This window comes from Artemia sp. Qi Xiang Cuo, chromosome 8, assembly GCF_049724085.1.
Source record: "Artemia sp. Qi Xiang Cuo chromosome 8, ASM4972408v1, whole genome shotgun sequence".
Taxonomy (NCBI): Eukaryota; Metazoa; Arthropoda; class Branchiopoda; order Anostraca; family Artemiidae; genus Artemia; species Artemia sp. Qi Xiang Cuo.
Window position 1 is genome coordinate 50,186,866 of NC_142801.1, and position 7,798 is coordinate 50,194,663.

The window sequence follows — 7,798 nt, forward strand, 5'->3', positions numbered from 1 at the left end:
AACATACATTTTTTTAGGTCTACTTGTACCGGCAAAACTGTGGTTAGGTCTAATTATCAAAATTAAATGATTGGCGCCGTTCTTGTTTGATGTGCGATGGCTGCTTACGCACTGGAAAACTACAACAAATCATCGGTATTACCTGGTAGGTACTTATTTAGGTTTAAAATTAATGACTATATAAGGCATGACTCAAGCAAAAATGGTATCTATTCAGCTTGTTGTTAAGTTACATTAATATCATTTTTCATTTCAAATTGCTCCGTTTCTGAGGATATATGTTCAAGGAAGCAATTCCTGTTAGTTTGTATCCCGCAAAGAGAAAAGTTTTAAAATAATCTGCATTTCATCATCCAGCACCAAGTTACTTTAAGAGTAACTAATGGAGCAGATGTCAAAATATTTCGGGTATGATACACAGACTTTACTCATTTCACCACAGAGAAAAAGAGATCTATAGTCTTTCGCTGTTTTTGCAGTAGTTATTAAAATTCTTTTTTTTAATGTACATGTTTATTTTATATATTTATCTCTGTGCATGTCTAAAAGGAAATACAGATTGTTTTAGCCTATTCAAGCCACAGGAAATTTCATTCCCAAATAAAAACGCTTCAATAATCAAATTTTTCAGAAAATTAAATGATCAAATCTACAAGCTAGCCTATTCACTCTTAAATTTACACATTCTTAAGAATATTCCCTAAGAATAGGGGAAAATGACAAAAAAAAGCTTTTCTGTCCTCACATACCAACTCATTTTGTTAAAAATCAGTTTGACAAAGTTTTGTCCATGTTTTAACGCCACAAAATCCTGGGTGTTTTTTCTACTAGGCTAATTGATTAAAATCAATAATGGCTTTCGTTTATTTTGATCCACTTGTTACCTTATAAACTGGCTCACATAATATATTTTATGAGATTCAAACTAGTAAATCAAAAATTTAAAAGCTTATAATATTACAAAATCAGCTCTTGTCTTTTTTTGTTATTTCTGATCCCACAAAGTAATTTTTATATCACATCCTTCTCTAAAAAAAATAAAATAATTTATTAACTAAACATTACATTTACTAATAGAACAAAATAATTCATACAAGAGCAACGCTTAAGTTTCCTTTCTTGTTTTTGTTTCCCTTTTCCTTGGCTGCCGATTTCAGTTTATTTCGAGCTAGTGGTAACGGTCTATTCTCTGAATTTAAACAGAAAATGTGAACCTCTGACTAGATTAATGAATTTGACTTTATGTTTTAGAAAGAGCTTTTTTCTGGGGTCCAAAATCTTAATTTTGGTTTGTTCTCAAGCCAGTTGAAATAGAGTTTTGTAGTCCATATCAGAAAGGACTATATGAAACTTTTTATCCAAGGTTTTGTTTCCTCGAGCCATGTATCTGCTTTCTAATGGGGAGCTCCAGTCAACTAATTCAGCTGCAGTAAGTTTCAAATTAAATAAAATGTTAATAGTTCTTCAGATGCATGACGGTTCTTAAGCTCACTGCCAGAACGTTTTTAATGATAATTAATGGAGAAGTTAAGAGATTCAAAAACGAACACTTTTCCGTAGGTCCAAAAGTATTGCCATCATATTTTGCCAACCATTTCTGTTTGTGATTTCATTAGCTGTGTTTGGGATCGAAAATACTTTAATAGTTCTCTTTCTACTGAATAAAATAGAAATTTCACTAGTGTATTTCTTGCCAATGAGATTATAAAGTTATTCAACAGCAAGATAATCAATTTCGAATTAAGTAAGACAGATTTTTCTTTTTAATGTTGATTTTTCAGCGGGATTTTCTTTTAGCTACTTAAGGAGCAGATATTGCTTCATTTTTCTTCCTCGTAAAATTCCATAGTTACGATCTCAATTTGTTTTGAGAATGCAGGTGACATTGAGCACTAAAGTACTTTGATGTGGTCTTTAAGCAACATTCCATCTATTTTGTTTACCTTTATTTTAAGAAAAAATTCTTTATGGGACATTCAGGTTTTTAAGCTTTGAGGAATTGACAACTACAGCATTCAATCGATGCCGAGGAAACAAAATGAGAGTGCTGCTCTCCTAATATATTAATCAAAGACTGGTGTAAGACTTCACATTGCCCTGGCAAAGAAAACCTAGTTTATACTGCCACAAGCCTTTTGCTTATAGCCTTTTGTTTCAATAATCCAACCTGTCCCTTTAGGTCAACATAACTTGCCATAATAACTCAACATAACTGAGTGAGATTAAGAGGAACAAGTCTGTCAATTATGACAGGTGAGCGGTGAATTGCGATGCAATGATTTCTACGATTTTTCCAAGAAGGACAAATTGTAAAGAAGTGAATGAAACAGTACCTGTCTGATTTTGGTTAAAGCATATTCTTTTATTGACAGGAGAAATGTAAAAAGAAACCAAATTCAAGCAGCAGTTGAACATGCAAAATAATCATAAAACATGTACGGAGAGTAGACAATATCCAGAGGATAGAAAATCGAAAGGATTTCTTTATCTCTTGATTGTGGTTGATAAGAGTGATATATGACAGGATTTTTTCTTCGGTTATTCCAAGGAAAAATTTGAAAAAATTAAAACATAGAAAGTAAGCAAGTAAGTAATGTATTTGATATCAGAATCTCGAATTACATAAAACAATATACGCTAAACAGCATCACTTTCCCAGCAGCGAGAGAATTTAAAGGTGCACCGTCATAATTATAATATATAAAATATAATGCACTTTTAAACTTCTGATCAAAAACTGAAACCCCTCAGATAAATAAAAAAAAAAAACGCCATTGCCAGAATATCAGAGAAAGATGGCCTGACTATTTAAGGGGGATGCCCTACTGGGCATATAAGAGAAATTTAGTATAATTATTGATTAGTTTTAATGAACTCAACAATAGTAAAAGGTCCGAGTGCTAAGTAACTCGGTAGTGGGAAGATTTAAAATAACACAAGATACAACTTGATACTGTAAGAAATTACGGACACTTACAATGATCAAGCAATCCTAGAGTTTGGTACAGATCAGTGGTCAAACGTGCATCAAGAAGACAAAAAGCAACAGTTACAATGGAAAGTTGCTTATATAGATATTACATAGTTGCTTTTAATACGAGTGTCAACAATTTCTTTGCTGTCCAAAATAAATGAAATTGTGTGAGGTCAAAGAGTTCACACAATTTCATTTGTGTTTTAGCGTAATATTTGTTATAAAACCGTAATCTATAAAAAAATTACAATTCTATTGATTATCCAGACCATAGAAATTTTCTTCTACTGACAATTGGGGTCATGGATTCATAATTCAAATTATAAATTTGGCAATTAAGCACGAAAATAAGATTGCGGATTTGGATTCTATGTTTTACCAAGTAGTGGGATGGGCTCAGAAACTTTGTGGTTCTATCGATCGAGCTTCAAATAAAGGTTTTATAAGGTTCTTTGTTCCAGTGAAAATTTTCAGCCTGGAGTAAGAATTAATTTAAGAGGTGTTTTCCGTTGGAAAGTTTTCCAAAGAAAAGTAAAGAGCCAAAGCAAAGCCTAAGATGACCAGAAACAAATTATTAAAGCGATCCATATTCAAGACGACCAGATGTCTCTTTCAATGTATAAATGAAACTTATAACGAATAGAAAATAAAATAAGCAGTAACATCAGAAAAAAATAGCATATACAGATATAGATGAATAAATAAATCATAAACAGGCTATCCAGTGGTATCCCAATTTTTTTTCCGTCGGTGACGTACAGTACTATCTATGAAAATTTTGTATAAGACATTTTATTCACTTTCTTTCTCCATTTCTTCGTTTTTCTTTCTCTTCTAATACAGTACATTTGCTCCTGACAGTGCTTAAAGAAATTGTTCAGAGTAACATATATTACTACAGTAACATTTTACTACACACCAAATTTTAGTCGTTTTTTGGTCATTTACGATCGTTTATAGTACCGTCCCGACGATTGGTCCTAAATGACGATTTTAATACAAAACAGGGGCTAAAATTGAGTTTTAACTTTTTATTCTTACAGAATATTGCCGAAAAGCAGTTGCTGGGATCTATTTTTCCATTTAATAATAATAATAATTTTATTAACCCATTCAAAAAAAAGTACATACAAAATGCATGAATGGAGCAAAAGAGAAATAATAGAAAAACGAAAAAAAAGACACGAATCAACAAATTCACACAACACATGAAAACAATCAATTAACAACAAATAGCTATTAAAATAAAAAATAGCTCAAGGGCTAATTGCCAAATTTAGGCTATTAGATGGATCTAAGGACCTCAGAAACTTGGCTCGTCGTTTCAAAATGGCAGCAACTGGCTCCGCAGCACCATACTTATTACTTAAAAAGGAATTTTTGGCCCATAGAGGAACATTCAATAGAAACTTTAAAAATTTATAGAATGTATACCGAAGTTTTCTCTTATCCGTTAAAGAAAAAATATTCCAAAACGGATCCAGTGCTAAAACATGGGGCATTACTAGCGCATTATATAGTCTAGCACGAATTCGGCGATTATATTTTACCTTTGTTGAAGCAAGAGTTCCGTACGCTTTCCTGGATTTTTCTGAAAAATTACAAAGTAGGCCAGCGCGAGTAGAAATCATATCTGGGCTTATTGGTAGTCCTAAATACATGATGGAGCTAGATCCTATAACCTGCTGATTTCCAAATTTACAAACAGCATTAGGGGAATCACCATTAAAAACAATAAACCCACTTTTACCAGAGTTAAACAACAGGCCAATCCCTCCATACATTTCATTAAGAATATCAAAATTCTCTTCAATACGAGTTAAAGATCTACTTATATTAAGAATATCGTCTGCATAATTTAATAACGTAATATCTATACCAAGAAATGTAAAACTTGGTTTAACATACTTTTGCGCTTCTATAATGCAGTTATTATAAAGTAGAGGCGATTATATTGCACCCTGCCTAATACCCTTCTTCACTTGGACTATTTGGGAAGATAAAACTGGACCCTCATTTGACGGTATATTAATTTGTACTTGAAGATTTTATACATATTTCTAAATGCTAAAATCACAGACTGCTCGACCCCGCGCTTAAAAGCCGACAGGAGTAGCTGGGAATGAATCCCCGAATCGAAAGCCCGGCGCCGTCGTGACTTGCGAGCATAAATCTTTCATTTGTCATGTGCTTCTGCCATTACATTAGCAAAAATATAATGCACATGCCCGCGGCTAACCTCCTTTTTAATAAGAATGGTGATACGGTTATAGGACAGTACGATAAACATTCAGATGGATTTTCCCCCTTTTTTAGTATCGATGTAATTACCCCCCTACAAAATAAATGTGGAACAAGACCGGAGTTAAAGACCATCTGTAACAGTAGCTGCAGATGACAAAGTAATTTATCACTGGCATGAACTAAATGTAAACCACATAGCTTATCATAACCTATAGATGTCTTCTTTTTCAGCTTTAAAATGGAACAAACAAGATTAGAAATACCTAGAACAAAACTGTACCTAGACCTACACAACATAAAACACTTATCAAGCTCCCCATTAGACTTTTTGTCAAGCACAGGATCAGGGGGTGAGAATTCAGCCGTAAAGTGAGATAGCCAATCAGGTTAATTTGGGGGAGTAGTTTCAGACTTTATAATACTACTCTTTCGTTTAAGTAGTTTCCATACCATATTTGGCTCCTGACTAATCTTCTCACTATGCTTATGAATAACGTCACATTTATGCTTAGATAAAAGCTTTCCAAATTCACGTTTACTATAAAGACGAATCTGGTTAACAACACCAGATCTAGGCCGATCACATTCATTCCATATCCCAAGCCAAAATTTTGCTCGACGACAAGCTTTACTCAAAACTGGGTTCTGCGACCACTTAGGAATTTCAGTACCAACTTTGACCTTGCGTGTTGGGACAGCAGCCGTTTCAGCACATAATAAAGCATGAGTTATTTCACTGCAGTAAATATTAAGTAGCACTTGTCTCTCCTTATCTGGTATATGCACACTCTGTTGAAACAACTGAAAAGGCACTTTGATCTTATCTAGAATATTATCTAACATAGCTTGATAGAGGATAGGATCAATCTTATTCCAATCTTCTCTAGTAATCCACTTTTTGGTGTAACCAGCATTAGCTGCTTTAATTATTTTAAAAATGTTTATAATTAGAAAATGATCTGATGCGCAAACACTCCGATCTACATGAGAGTTGCCATGCGTCTTAATCATCGATGAACTTAAAATCATGGTTCCAGCGGTAGCTGCAACCTAGTAAATAGCGAACCACAGCGTATAGTAATCAAAAGTTGAAAAATGTGTTTTAAAAAAACTGTCTAGTGAGAAAAAATAGTCATTTAACACTGAATCAGGAATGGTAACTATTGTTTCGGTTAATCTTATAAGTAAAAGTTTATTGCGAAAAGAAATTAATTGTGATTTCGAAAAAGAGCCTGAAACCCATTGAAAATGGCGTCAAATCGAAATAAAAAGTACACATTTGGAATTAGCATGGTCGAAAACCTTTTGTAGCATAATTACAGTCCCCCACCTTGAACACCAAGGAAAAGGACTTTTTTGCATGGGTAGCACTAATCTGTCTCCGTTTTTTGTTCTTCTTTTTTTTCCAGGGCTAGCGGTTTACCAGAAAATCTTAGAGAGATGCTTAATGGCGCATTAGAAAGCTGTTTCTCACATCTACGTGCTTTTTATAAATTCCACTATCTGCAGGTCTCATATGGCACAAAAAAGGCACATTTTGTGCCATTTCTCAAGGGTGGCTATCGGGCTACAAAAACCTCGTATACAGATGTTTAATAGCTCACATTAAAAGCTATTTATCATATCTATGTTTTATTTATGAATTTCACCACCTGCAACTGCCAAATGGCACTATAAATGGCACTATTGGTGCCATGTCTTGAGGGGGAAAGCTAGGGGCTAGTGGGCTGCCAGAACTTCTTAGAGAGATGTTTAATGGTTGATTTGAAGGCTATTGCTTATATCTACGTGATTTTAATCAGTTTTGCCATCCGTAAGTGCTAAATACCACAAAAAATGGCACCTTTTGTGCCACTTCCTAAGTTGAAAAGCTTCGAAGCATAAAACTCTACCATTGTAATAATTATGGTCCAAAATCCTTAATTGGAGATTAATAAGGGACCCAAACCGTATACTCCCCCTCCCAGCCCCCTTAGTAAGTCTCATTAGTCTGTTGGAAGAATTCACTATGAACTCTTTAAAATTTAGGAATGGTAACTATTATTTTGGTTCGTCTTAGAAGTAAAAGTTTATTACGAAAAGAAATTTATGGTGATTTCGAAAAAGAGACTGAAACCCCTTGGAATGGCGTCAAATTAAAATAAAAAGTGCACCATTGGAATCAACATGGTCGAAAACCTTTTGTAGGATAATTACAGTCCCCCACATTGAACACCAAGGAAAATGACTTTTTGGCCTGGGTAGCATTGATCGGTCTCCCTTTCTTTCCTTTTTTTTCCAGGGCTAGCGTAGCCTCTCGTCACCAGATTTTCAACAGACCATGGTTGCAGCGGCAACTGCAAGCTAGTAAAGAGCGAACCACAGCCTATAGTAATCAAAAGTTGAAAAACGTGTTTTGAAAAAAACTGTCTAGTGATACAAAATTGCCATTTGACACTGAATCAGGAATGGTAACTATTGTTTCGGTTAATCTTAAAGGTAAAAGTTTATTGCGAAAAGAAATTAATTTTGATTTTGAGAAAGAGCCTGAAACCCCTTGAAAATGGCGTCAAATCGAAAGTGCACCATTGGAATCAGCAT